The 14,640-nt window shown below is 39.8% G+C and overlaps 1 pseudogene; it reads right to left on the bottom strand.

The window, feature by feature from the left end:
* Positions 1-5,138: 5,138 nt before the first annotated feature.
* On the bottom strand, positions 5,139-14,317 carry LOC122491037 (annotated as a pseudogene).
* Positions 14,318-14,640: the final 323 nt, after the last annotated feature.

Genomic DNA, 14,640 nt, shown 5'->3' with positions numbered 1-14,640 from the left:
AGCTCAAATATCCATCTTAGAGAAGTCTTCCCTGACACCACAGCTTGGGATAACTGCCTGCTTCATCATACCTCCAGCACCCTTTACTTGATCTTCTGCAACACTCATTATTAAAAATGTAACATCTTGTTCAAAGTCAGCTTCCCTGCTACATTGTAAGCACCATGTCTGGTTTACTTTGATATCTGGCTTTTACCACCATGCCTAGGTCACTAAGTATACAAGTGTTACATGAATGGAACTGTGCACAGTCACATGTGCTATGGATTTGGGCAAGATTAAAAAAGGGCAAGAAAGCAGAAAATAAGAAGCAATAGCTATGGTGGGAGACTGAATCATGCTCCTTCCCCTGCCCTTAATCTCTAATGTTACTTTGTTGTTTTTTTTTTTTTTTAAATTTTTTTTTTCAACGTTTATTTATTTTTGGGACAGAGAGAGACAGAGCATGAACGGGGGAGGGGCAGAGAGAGAGGGAGACACAGAATCGGAAGCAGGCTCCAGGCTCCGAGCCATCAGCCCAGAGCTCGACGCGGGGCTCGAACTCACGGACTGCGAGATCGTGACCTGGCTGAAGTCGGACGCTTAACCGACTGTGCCACCCAGGCGCCCCCTGTGAATGTTACTTTGTATGGCTAAGGCACTTTGCAGATGTGATTAAATTAAGCATGTTGGGGTGGGGGGGTGTTTATCTGGGTGGGCCCTAAATGTAATCACAAGCATCCTCATAAAAGGTAGGTAGAGGGAAGTTTGACCACAGGAGAGAAGGTGATGTGATAATGGGACAGAGATTGAGTGGTGTGCTTTGGAAATGGAGGGTGGGGACACAAACCAGGGAATACAGGTGGCCACTAGACGTGGGGAAAAAAAATCAATGAAAGGTTCTTCTTGCAGAGCCTACAGAAAGGGCCAGCCCTTCTGGCACATTGACTACAGCCGTGATTGTGGGCTTTTGCCCTCAAGAACTGTAAGACATAAACTTGTGCAGTTTGAGCCACTAAATTTCTGGTGGTTTGTTATAGGGGCAATAGCAAACTATTACAGTTATTAAAACAAACAAAAAAACAAATGTATCAAAACCTAAAAAAGGAACAAAGTTATAGTCAGAATGCGAAGAATACATGAAAACAAAATAATTCACAAAAGTAAAACATTAATTCTAAATGTATTTTAGCTAAAATAACAAAGGCAGCATACCACAGTGGGCTCAGGACAGCTTGTTTGAGGCACCAATAGAGCATGTTTCTGAGAATCATGGGTGTGCCGACTGTATGCATGCCCACGTGCCAGGGAGGAGCTTTGCACGTCTGCTGAATGGCACACAGCAGTCTGGTTCGAGGAATTCGCACTGAATTTGGAGACCTCAGTACATCCTAGCAGTGTCATAATTTTTATTCATGAATGTCAAATTTTTATAAAGTCATAGTAACTAGTATGTCTTTAAGCCATTCAAAAAGAAAGTATATATAATTCCACATTACTTTCCTGGAAACATAGCATCAGTGTTTGGCTCTAGGAAGTCCCTGTAGTGGGCCACAGACCACAATGAGAGATACACTGGACAGAATAATTCCTCTATTTTTTTCCCAGCTTCAATGAGATTTAATTGACATAAAACATTGTATAAGTTAAATTTTTTTTTTTTTAATGTTTACTTACTTTTTGAGAGAGAGACAGAGCACAAAGCGGGGAGGGCAGAGAGGGAGGGAGACAGAATCCGAAGCAGGCTCCAGGTTCTGAGCTGTCAGCACAGAGAGCCTGATGTGGGGCTCCAACGCATGAACGGTGAGATCATGACTGGAGCTGAAGTTGGCTACTTAACCAACTGAGCCACCCAGGTGCCGCAAAACATTGCGTAAGTTTAAGGTGTACAATGTGATGATTTGATACATGTGTATATTAAGAAATGTTCAGCATAATAATGTTGTTAACACATCCTTCACTTTACATAATTACCATTTTGTTGTTGTTGTTGTTGATATGGAGAGAATATTAAAGCTACAATGCCACAGTACCTTTCCAGTATATGATAGAGAATTGCTAACTGTAGTTACCATACTGTACCTTAGATCTCTAGAACATACTCCAGAACATCTCATAGCTGAAAGTTTGTAGTCTTTGACCAATATATCCCCATTTCTCCCTCTCAGGCCTTGGCAACCACCATTCTGCTTTCTGTTTCTATGAGTTTGATGTTTTCAGATTCCACGTATAAGTGAGCTCATATGGTGTTTATTTTTCTTTGAGTTATTTCACTTAAAGTAATGCCCTCAAGGGACCAGGATTTTCCTCTTTCTCATAGCTGAATATTATTCCATTTATATAACATTTTCTTTTTCTGTCCATTCCTAGATGGACACTTAGGTTGTTTTCATATCTTGACTATTGTGAATAATGCTTCAATGAATGTGGGATTGCAGATATCTGAAGATAGCAATTTTATTTCCTTTGGATATATACCTAGAAGTGAGATTACTGGATCATGTGGTAATTCTGTTTTTGACTTTTAAATTTTTATTTATTTACTTATTTATTTTAAAAGTTTAAAAGTTATTTATTTTGAGAGAGAGAGAGAGAGAGAGAGAGAGAGAGAGAGAGAGAGAAAGCGAGAGCAAGAGCATGCACAACTGGGGAAGGGCAGAGAGAGAGAGAGAGAGGGAGAGAGAGAGAATCCCAAGCAGGCTCCACTCTGTCAGCACAGAGCCCAACTTGGAACGCAATCTCATGAACCATGAGTCCATGACCTGAACCAAAATAAAGAGTCAGATGCTTAACCAACTGAGTCACTCAGGCGCCCCTCTTCTGTTTCTCATCATGGCCATTCTAACAGGTGTGAGGTGATATCTCATGGTGGTTTTGGTTTGCATTTCCCTGATGATTAGTAATGTTAAGCATCTTTTCATGTACATGTTGGCCATTTATATGTCTTTTTAAGAGAAATGTCTATTCAACTCCTCTGACCAATTTTAATGATTGTTTTCTTGCTATTGAGTTGTAGGAGTTCTTTTGTAGTTTAGATACCAGTCCCTTATCATATATATGGTTGGCAAAAATTTTCCTCTATTCTGTAAGTTACCTTTTCATTTTGTTGATGGTTTCCTTTGCTGTGCAGAAGCTTTATAGTTTGATGTAGTCATATTTGGTTTTTGCTTTTGTTGCTTGTGTTTTTGATGTCATATCCTAAAAATAATTGCCAAGAAAGATGTCAAAGAGCTATTCCCAAAGTTTTGTTTTTCAAGGAATTTTATGATTTCAGTTCTTAAATTGTAGTCTTTAATCCATTCAAATTCATTTTTGAGTGATGTAAAATAGATGTCTGGTTTTATTTTTCTGCCTGTGGTTATCCATTCTTCCCAACGCTATTTGTTGAAAAGGTTATCCTTTCCCCATTGAGTATTCTTGATTGCCTTGTCAAATATTAGTTGATTGTATATTGAGCATTTATCTCGGTTCTGAATTCTGTTCCATTGGTCTATGTGTCTTTTTATGCCAGTACCATACTGTTTTTGCTACTGTAGCTTTATAATACAGTTTGAACTTAGGAAGTGTGATACCTCCAACTTTGTTCTATCTCAAGATTTTTTTTTGGCTCTTTAGGGTCTTTTGTGGTTCCATACAGATTTTAGAATTGTCTTTTCTATTTCTGTGAAAAATTCCATTGGAAATTTGATAGGGATTGCATTGAATCCATAGATAGCCTTCAATCTTTGGCCATTTAACAATATTAATTTTTCTGATCCATGAACATGAGATTTCTTTCCATTTGTTTGTGATCCTCAATTTCTTTCATTTAAGTCTTCTAGTTTTTGGTGTACAGATCTTTTACCTCCTTGGTTACATTTATTCCTAAGTGTTTTATTGCTTGTGATGCTATTGTAAATGGTACTGTTTTTTAAATTTCTCGTTCACATATTGTTTGTTAGTATATAGAAATACAACTAATTTCTGTGTGTTGACTTTGTGTCCTGAAATTTTACTGAAGTTGTTGAGTAGATCCAACAGTTTTTTGGTGGGTCTTTAGGATTTTCTCTATATAAGATCATATCATTTGCAATTAAAGGTGATTTTATTCTTTCCTTTTGATTTGGATGTCTTTTATCTCTTTTTTCTTGCCTAATTGTTCAGCACTATGTTTAATAGGAGTGGTGAGTGTGGGCACCCTTGTCTTGTTCCTGATCTTAGAGGAAAGCTTTCAGCTTTGTACCATTAGTATGATGCTAGTTATTGGCTTGTCATAAATGGCCTTTGTTATATTGCTGTGTATTCCTTCTATATCCAATGTTTTGAATATTTTTATAATGAAAATATGTTATATTTTGTAAAATGCTTTTTCTGCATTTATTGAGATTATCACGTGATTTTTGTCTTTTGTTTTATTTGAAGAAGCAGTCACCTCTTCAAGACTTTATGGATTGGCGTCCATAAAGAAAGGCCTTCACCCGCAGGTGGGGGCATGCTGGAGTGTGCTGTGACCCTGGTTCTAGTCCTGCAGGATGCTAAGTACGGGGATGTATAGGGACTCTTGGTTCAGGAGTGTGTGATGTTAGGCTGCTTGGGTCCATAGCATTGACAAGTGTGTGGTCCTTGTCAAGTGTTGTGGGGCTCCATAGTGGTTGCAAGGGCTGTTGGGGTCCTCAGCAGTGCCTCCAGGTCCAGCAGCTAGGACCGGAGATGGTTGTGCACACGCACTGAACTGTGGGGGCCAGTTGCAGTTGCTTGTATAAAGAGAAGGACTGGGCCAGGGCCAGCAGCAAAGGCTTGGGTCAGCTGGGGGTACACTGGCAGCCTCGATGGCCCTGGCTGTTGGTGTACCAGCTGCAGGGTCTCCCAACAGCATGCACAGAGCAGTGGAGGCTGCTGACAAAGATCGGGTGGGGGCATGCAGGTGCACTGCTGGGGGGCTTGCTGTAAGTGCATGCGGTGCTATAGGCCAGCAACTGGAGGTAGGACTGAGTCCAGGTCCACAAGCAGCTATAGGGCCTTTGCTGTCTGTTTGTACTTCTATGGCTGCAAGATCTCACCATGGGCATGCACCCAGCAGTAGAAATGGCTGACGGGAGCCAGACTTGTGGTGTGCAAGTGCATGGCTAGGTGGGCTCGCCCCGAGTGTACACACAGTAGTGGGGGTTAGCTGTGGGCGTCTAGAGTGGTATTTTGCATTCATGCAGCTGCGGAGGACTGCCTAGTCCATGCCATGCCGTGGCTGCTGGCCTGGATCCCAGACTTTGGTAGGGGGCTAGAAGAGACTCAGATGGCTGGTATCTGTTGAGTGTGAATACCTGTGAGGTAAAGATCAGTGAAATATGCATGCGTCCATAGCTGTAATGGTCATTGGTTTCTTCAGGGGTGAAAGTAGCTGTGTTCTCTGCAGAGCAGGGCACTAGGAACCATGGTCACTTCTGCCCATGGCTGATATTGGTAGCTCCTGCCCTTCATCCTTGTTCCTAGCCAGTTCTATATGCCTCAGCTTTGTCAGTCTCTGCATGGAGTAAAAACCAAAGTGGTCCCGAAAGGCTGGCAAAGCTCGTCACTCACTCTGCTCTCCCTTTTCTGGGGGGGAGAACTCTTTCTAGTTGGGGAGTTACCTCTTGTGTTCATCAGAACCAGTCTGGAGGATGGAATGATGCAGGCAAAAGGAAACAATTTTCCCTTCCCTTTTCATGTGGTTATTCTCAGGTTTTTTGTTCCATTGTGTTGCTGAAGTTTCTTGGGTGGACTCCTGACCTCTCTCAGGGCTGCTTGTGTTTGTGGCTAGCTGTCTAATTGTTCATCTTTGTCAGGGGTGGAGGCTGGGGCTACTTTGCCATTTGATGACATCATTCCAGAATAATTTCTATGATCCCTTTTAGTTTATGACTTAAGAGCCATAGTGAAAATTCTGCACTTTCTTAGGAAGTTATGGTAGGTTATTTCCTATCACACTTCCCCTGCAGTATGCCTCCATTTTCCCCTGAGCTGTGTTGCTGTATGGAATACAATTCTAGAATTACAATCCATATGAAGGGGAATGAGTGTTGAAAAGTACCTTCATGGTCAACTGTCCTAAAGTTCTGTTTCCCTTCCTTACCATGCTGTGATGCTGGACCATGGGCTAGGAGGACATCCTGCTAGGGGTTCTCATTTACCCAATTAGTGGCTTTTAAATTTTGGGGTCCATCAGAGTCATTGTACATAGGTAGGATTGGTGGAATTGGATTCTTGGACTTTATTTCAGATTTACTGAATCAAAGTTTACTGGTGTGGTGCCTGGAATCTATATTCCCGCCCCCCCCCCCCCCAAGTTTCCTTAGATGATTGTGACATGTCTCTAAATTTGAGAACCATTGTGGCAGATAGCAAAGTTCCATGAAGCCACAGAGCATATTTTATTCCTCTTTCTATTCTTCAAAGCTCTGATGCCTGTCCGTGGTACTATATTACCAGTATATATTTTAATGGATCTGCAGAGGGGTTCTTGAATTACAATGAAAGTAAGATTTTTAGGTCTTCTCAGGGAGGAATTAAAAATGTTATTACATGGCTACTATTCATTGAATCCTACTTTGTGCCAAGCATTTATGTGTATTATTTCTAAAACTTTTAACAATCCTAAAAGTTGGGTGGGAACATTCTCTGCATTATAGAAGAAGAAGCAAGCTCAGAAAATTTCAGGGGTTTGCTCAAGGTGAAAGAACTAGAAATTGATGGAGCCAGATTCAGACTCAAATCTTCCTGAGACCAATGTCCTTTCTCTTTCTATCAAATGATAGAGTTATAACTATTCTGGAAGAGTTGTTTTTAACTCCCAACCCCTGGAACACCATTTGTTTTCTCCGTTAGTGAGATTGAGTATAAGAGGAGAAAGGGAACCAGGAGGAGAAGAGGGAATTATTTAGTAATTTTTTCAGTAGCTTTGAGGATGACCTGATAATGAGATGTAGATTTTGGAAAAGGAGGATAACAATCACTGAATGAAAATTCAGCCATTAGTTGGGAGCCAGCGTCATGGAAGGAACTGAGTCACATAGCTAAAATTGAAGCACATATTAGGATTTTTTTCTTTGGATGGAACACCATCCTTAAATATTAATTGGAGCTGAAAGAAATACTTACATGTTAAATGATCATTTGATGTACAGAGATTTACCTTCCTCCTTCTGGCAGCTGTTCCTTAGCATCTTTTGTGCCTCTCCTTTTCTTGTTCACTTGCTGGCATTTGGAAAGCGTGGTTGTCCACCCTGGGCCTTCTGCATCCATGCACTCTCTCCGCGATCATCTCACCAGTCCCCTGTGTTTGAAGATCACTGAACTGTTCAGCAATGCCAGGTTTGTGTATTGTCTGTGCATGACACCTGCACTTGGACATCTGATAGGGCATCTGCATCTTCACGGTTTGAAATAGGGCAGGGGTTTTCCACCCCACTCCCTGTTCTCTTCTCAGATGGAGTCCTTTCCTAGCCCAGTGAGGGCCACCCAGTTATGAAAGCCATTCACCTACTTATAAAACAGCTTTTCTGTGAAAACAAGAAGCCTGAGAGACATCTTCAGTTTTCTCCTCTCTGTCACCCCTCATATCCGGGGATATCCAGGCAGGGATTGTCAGTGTTCCCTCTAAAATATTCCCCCAGTTCCTCCACTTTGTTCTGTCACCATCGCCGTCTCCTAACCCAGTCCCCATTGCCTCTGACCTACTCTCCGGAATTCCATTTTTCTTCCTCTGTAACTTGTTCTCCGTAATGGTTTCATAAAAACATAAATCAGTCCCTTGCTTAAAACACTTCAAAGGCTTCCCTCAGAACTTAGAATAAAATCCAAACCTTTGAAATTGTCTAAAGGCCTTGCATGGTGCCTCTTTCCTACCCTTCAGATCTAACTGCTTCTTTCTCACTCTTCTCAGAGCTCCAGCTCTACTGGTCTCTTTTCTGTTCCTCAGACATGCCAATCTCTTTGCTGCCTCTGGTCCTTTGCACATGCTTTTTCCTCTGTCTGGAATATTCTTTCCCCACTTTGCCTGGTAAGATCTTCTCACCCTTTCAGTTTGAGTTCAGATATTACCTTCTCACAATGGACCTACCAAAATGCTCTGATTATCCACTTTTTTTGTTGTTGTTACTCTACTGGGATTACTCTTAAAATTTAACACAAACCTTTACATGTATTGTTCTTATGTATAGAGTTAATTAGTGTCTATATAGCCTTCCGTTAAAACAAAAAATGTAGTATGCATTTGTCTTCTGCTTCCTCCTCTTTGCTCATTCCTGCGTTGATTTTAACTGGAGTTTAGTGTCAGATTATTTTGAATATTTTAACAAACGATTCTTTAGATTTAAGAATACATTTTTGTAATACTTCATATGGCTATTTATTCCTCTGAACTCCATTTTCTTTTTCCTGAAGTTCAATTATTCATTTTTTTCAGGATGGATTTGTAGGTAACAATAAATTGAGATCTTTCATGAAAGATAGCTATATACATTTGCTAAAACTCATTGAACTATACTTAAAACTTGTACATGTCACTGTATGTAAATTACCTCAATAGAAATATAGTACTGGGAAAAAATTTAATGCATGAACCAATGGATACAGCTGAGCACTCAAGCTAAAGAGATTTCTCTTAGAACACAGCACAAAGAGATAGAGATAAATAAATGGAATAAATGGATAAATCTATGAATATGCAGTTAAGAGAGAACAGATATAGAAGTTGTAACATTTGATTAGTAGGGGTTTTAGGAGAAAATATAATCTCATGGAATGAGAAATAGAATGAAGGATATACTCAGAGAAATAAAGGATATTTCCTAGAATGAAAGACAGATGCAAAGGGCTGAGTATATATGTATACACATACACACATACACATATATAGTTATATATATTAGTATATATTATTTTATATTTATATATAAATATATTACTAATTATACATATTACTAATTAGTACATATTACATATATATTTACATATATATGTAATATATATACATACTTTAAATCTGCATTTAGACACATAACAGTTATAGTTGAGAATATTGGAGTGTCAGGCTGGCTCAGTTAGCAGAGCATACAACTCTTAATGTTGGAGTCATGAGTTCAAGCCCCATGTTGGGCATGGGCCCTACTTAAAAAAGAAAAGAAAAAGAGAAAAAAAAAGCATGTCGAAGTTGGTATGAAATTTCCTCTGTGTATCAGACATGGTTTTACTCATAGGACAGTATATTGTATGTGTCATGTGTTCATTCAACACTAACTTTTGAGCATTTCCTGTGTGCCAGGCATTGTGCCAGATGATTAGGGACTTAGAGGCATACGAGAGATGATTCTTGCCTTAAAGAAACTCCCGATCTGAAAGGGGCAATAGACAGGTCAGTGAACAACTGCAGCCAAAGGCTGTTCAATGGACCAAGAGAGTCTACACATACACAGATGGGGCAGCACAAGGTGGGTCATCAGTCTGGTTAGTGGTGTAAGCATGTCCCATTCAACTGAAGTGAGAAATCTAGAAGTGAAAAATAACATGAAAAGAATTGTTTTATCGTTTCAGAATACAGTTCTTTAAATTGCTTTAGTAATAAGGTGTGGGCGTGAAAGACTGGCGGCAGGGGAAACACACGTGTGATGTGTGTTGGCTGCAGTCTAGTTACTAGAATTAACATGTGGTCACTAGAGTGATGCACGGAGACCCAAATGGTTTTTGGAAAGCTTTCAATCACAAGCAAGTTACGTAGGTAATTTCAGAGTAAGGGAATAGATATAAATATCTCTGGGCTTCAGTTCTATCTGTGAGGAAAAAAGAGAAGGACTAAATAATTTATCTAGAGTTTGTAGGGAAGAATACATTTTTTCTTTTTTCTTTTTCTTTTTGAAAGTAAAACTGTTTATTGAGTACTGTGTACACTAAAGTAAGTAATATGCAGTTGGATAACATTCTGATTACTACAAAGTTATTGTTTTTTTCCTAGCTTCTGCTAGGAAGCAGAACTCAGTAACCCAAATACTGAGAAGATTGAGCCTACAGGTAAAAAAGGAGTTGGGATAAAGAAAACACATGCAGGTCAAGGATTAAGATTACAGAAGTCTGTTCACCCATTTATTGCAGCAGGTCCTAAATTGCTGACATCTTTAACCATCTGATTATCATTAGGTTTCCAAGAATGAAGTTTTAGGCATTCCTTTTAGTCCCATTTAGTTGCATTTAGACACATTTAGTCTAAATCATGACCTTTTAGTCCCATTTAGTTGCATTTAGACACATTTAGTCAATCTCTTTTAGGCGTTTCAACGTGTAAAGTAATGGTTCACCAGGAGGAATCTCCAAAATGTCCATTTAACTAAAAATAAAATAAAATGAAATAATAAAATAATATAAAAGTCCATTTACCTAACCTCGCTTACCTAATTACAACACACCAGGACTTCTCTAGTTTCCTCATTTGGGTGGGGAGGTTGTTGTTAGTCTTTCAGGGCTTTTGTAAATAAAATATGGATATGGATTCTGATATGGCTGCTTTTAAATTGTCCAATTTATTTTTTTTAAATATGAAATTTATTGTCAAATTGGTTTCCATACAACACCCAGTGCTCATCCCAACAGGTGCCATCCTCAATACCCATCACCCACCCTCCCCTCCCTTCCACCCCCAATCAACCCTCAGTTTGTTCTCAGTTTTTAAGAGTCTCTTATGTTTTGGCTCTCTCCCTCTCTAACCGGTTTTTTTTCCCCTTCCCCTCCCCCATGGTCTTCTGTTAAGTTTCTCAGGATCCACATAAGAGTGAAAACATATGGTATCTGTCTTTCTCTGTATGACTTATTTCACTTAGCATAACACTCTCCAGTTCCATCCACGTTGCTACAAAAGGCCATATTTCATTCTTTCTCATTGCCACGTAGTATTCCATTGTGTATATAAACCACCCAAGGGATACAGGAGTGCTGATGCATAGGGGCACTTGTACCCCAATGTTTATAGCAGCACTTTCAACAATAGCTACATTATGGAAAGAGCCTAATTGTCCAATTTAAATCATTTACTTTAAATTATCCAATTAATTATAAAATTATCTATTTCATTTGAAAGTTTAGGGCTTTAGGAAAAATTTCAATTTGACTTGAAGTGACTTATTTCTTAGGTTGCTTAAAATGATGGCATCCAAGAAACATGGTTATGAAATTCTGTTTTGTTTTGGTGAATGTTGAAGGACAGAAAGAAAGAAAGAAAAAGAAAGAAAGAGAAAGAGAAAGAAAAGAAAAAGAAAACCATTTACATATGTGTTATATATACACATGAAAAAACCCCAAATAACAAAAAATCCAGAATGGTCCTTAGGCATATAGGAGTTAAATACAAATTCTGATTGAGTAATAACTATGGGGATTTCCACCAACATTTAGAAAAGCTGTTCTCTAATGCAAAGGAAATAATATATGGCCTCAAGTGATAATATAATGGTCAAAATAACACATGATCTCAAATATTCTTTTCTGATAAAAAAAACAACGCAGACAGTATTTATTCAAAGTAACCAGTGCTAGACAGAGAGATAAGATGGTGGCGTAGTAGGAGGACTAACTCTAGGCTTGCCTTGTCTTTCAAACACAGCTAGGCAAATATCAAATCATTCTGCATACCCAAGAAATCAATCTGAGGATTGGCAGAACAAACTGCACAACTAGAGGGAGAGAAGAATCTGCATACAGGAATGTAGGATATGGAAAGATGTGGTTTAGGGGAGAAACAGATTGCAGGTGCTGCAGAGGGGAGGGGACCCCGGTCACAGAGAAAGACAAGAGAGAGTGGAGTGGATACACACAAGGAGAACGCTTCCCCAAAACCATTGGCTGAAAGAATGAGAGGGGCTGATCTTTGAGTTTTTGCAACTGGTGGGGCTCCTAAGACTGGAGTTTTAGGGGTCCGAGGGCTTGGCTGGGATAGAGCCCTGAGGGTGCTATCCTACTCCTGGAGAGAAGGCAGGCAAGCAATGCCACGGCAGATGGCGCCATCTGAGGGTTTCCTAAGGCACATGGGGAGAGACTGTCACTCTTCTTAGAGTACATCTGTGAGAGGTGGCTTTTGTAGAGACCCTTCTCTGGGGACAAAAGAGCCAGAGGGTGCCACTCCCACCATGCCCCCCCACCCCCGCTGTCCCTCAGCATGGGCCCAGAGACACCTGCTGGGGTGCTGAGACACTGACTGTTTAGCCTGCTTTGCTGCAAATCCCACACCCCTGCATTTTGGTGCCACTGCCCTTCTCGGTCAAACCTGCATCAGTCCCTGCACAGTGAGACCCTTCCCCAGGAGATCAGCACAGGCCCCAGCCACAGCATGTCTCTGAAATTTAGAGTTTTAAAATTCAGGAGGCTTGGCTGGGATAGAACCCAAATTGCACTGCACTCCTCCAGACAGACAAGCAACCCAGAGGTAGACAGCATGAAAATAGTGATCTGAAAAATGTTGGGACACAAACATTCAACTGGCACCAGCCAGTTACTTTGTCCTCAGTGAGGGGCCTCCATGCTTGCTGCTCTCAGGGAAGCACTCCCAGAAGAGTGAATAATTTCCCCTGTTACTCTTGAATACAGAGAACAAACTGAGGGTTGATGGGGGGGGGGGGAGAGGGGAAAGTGGGTGATGGGCACTGAGGAGGGCACTTGTTGGAATGAGCACTGGGTGTTGCATGGAAGCCAATTTGACCATAAATTATATTTTAAAAAATGTCCCCTCTTGTGTCCCAGGCATTCAACAAATCTAAAAGACAACCTTTGGAATGGGAGAAGATATTAGCAAATGACATTATCTGTTAAGGGGTTATTATCCAAAGTCTATAAAGAACTTCTCAAACTTGACACTCAAAAAACAAATAATCCACTTAAAATATGGGCAGAAGACACGAATAGACATTTTTCCAAAGAAGACACAGGTGGCCAACAGACACATGAAAAGATGCTCCGCATACTCATCATCAGGGAAATACAAATCAAAACTACAGTGAGATACCACCTCACACCTGTCAGAGTGTCAAATATCAATAACTCAGGAAACAACAGGTGTTGGTGAGTATGTGGGAAAGGGGAATGCTCTATGTTGTTGGTGGGAATACAAAGTGGTGTAGCCACTCTGGAAAACAGTGTGGCGATTTCTCAAAAAGTTAAAAATAGAACTATTCTACAATCCAACAATTGCATTACTAGGTATTTATCCAAAGGATACAAAAATAGTAATTGGAAGGAACACATGCATCCCAGTGTTTATGGCAGCATTATCAACAATAGCCAATTTAAAGAAAGAACCCAAATGTCCATTGACTGATGAATGGATAAAGATGTGGTATATATACCACACAATGGAATATATATATATATATATATATGTATATATATATATAATATGTGTGTATGTGTGTATATATATGTGTGTGTGTGTGTGTGTATATATATATATATTCATAATGGAATATTTCTCAGTCATCAAAAAGAACCAAAACTTGGCATTTGCAATGACATGGATGGAGCTAGAGAGTATTATGCTAAGCAAAATAAGCCATTCAGAGAAAGACAAACACCATATGATTTCACTCATGTGTGGAATTTGAGAAACAAAGCAGATAAACATAAGGGGAAAAAAGAGAGAAGCAAACCAGGAAGCAGACTTTTAACTATAGGCAACAAACTGATGGTTACTGGAGGGGAGGTGGGTGGGGGAATAGGTTAAATAGGTGATGGGCATTAAGGAGGGCACTTGTTGAGATGAGCACTGGGTGTTGTATCTAAGTGATGAATCACTCAATTCTATCCCTGAAACTAATATTATACTGTATGTTAACTAACTGGAATTTAAATAGATGCTGAGTTAGTCTCGGTTCATAAAAAGCATTTACAATTCAAGGACATGTCATATTTGCCTCTTTGGCCAGCTGTGCCTCATCTCAATATTGTCATGTTATGACAAACATTAATTCACCACTGCTGTCTATGGCACTAATTTTTTGTTTAGGTCAAGACCTCCGGTAAAGCCTTGGCTTATCAGTGGCATCTCTTTTCTTTGATTTGCTGTCGTTAGATTCACTGTCAGATAAAGGTTTTCTTTTTGTATCTCCTTTTTGAGAATTAAGAAATGCTTCAATTAACTCTGGACAATCTAAATTTTCTTCAGGTTCCCAAGTATTTTCAGCATTGTCAGTAAATCCCTTCCGCTTCAGGAAATACTCCACTTTCCCAGTCATTAGGCATCCATCCAGTACTTTTTCCACCAAAATTCTTCAGGCTCTGTCTTTTCCACTTTATTACTCTTCCCATTATTTTTCTCTCCCACTTTTTGCAATATATTTTAATTGGATGCCATTAAAATTATTTTAATTTCCATTTAGTTAACATACAGTATCTTATTTGTTTTGGGTGTACACTATAGTGATTCAACAATTCCATGTATTACTCAGTGCTCATCAAGGTAAGTGTACTCTTTAATCCCCTTCACCTCTTTCACCCATCTCCCCCCCTCCCCATCCACCTCTCCTCTGGTAACCATCAGTTTGTTTTCCATAGTTGAGTCTGCTTTTTGGTTTGTTGGATGCCATTTTTTCTTGCAAGACTTGAAGAATTATTATTCACTGCCTCTAATCTTCTCCCAATCCCTGGTTTGCAGCACCTTTGGCCATGTGTGCTTTA

This window comes from Prionailurus bengalensis, chromosome C2 (genome assembly GCF_016509475.1).
Source record: "Prionailurus bengalensis isolate Pbe53 chromosome C2, Fcat_Pben_1.1_paternal_pri, whole genome shotgun sequence".
Classification (NCBI taxonomy): domain Eukaryota; kingdom Metazoa; phylum Chordata; class Mammalia; order Carnivora; family Felidae; genus Prionailurus; species Prionailurus bengalensis.
This window is presented reverse-complemented; position numbering and strand designations above follow the sequence as displayed.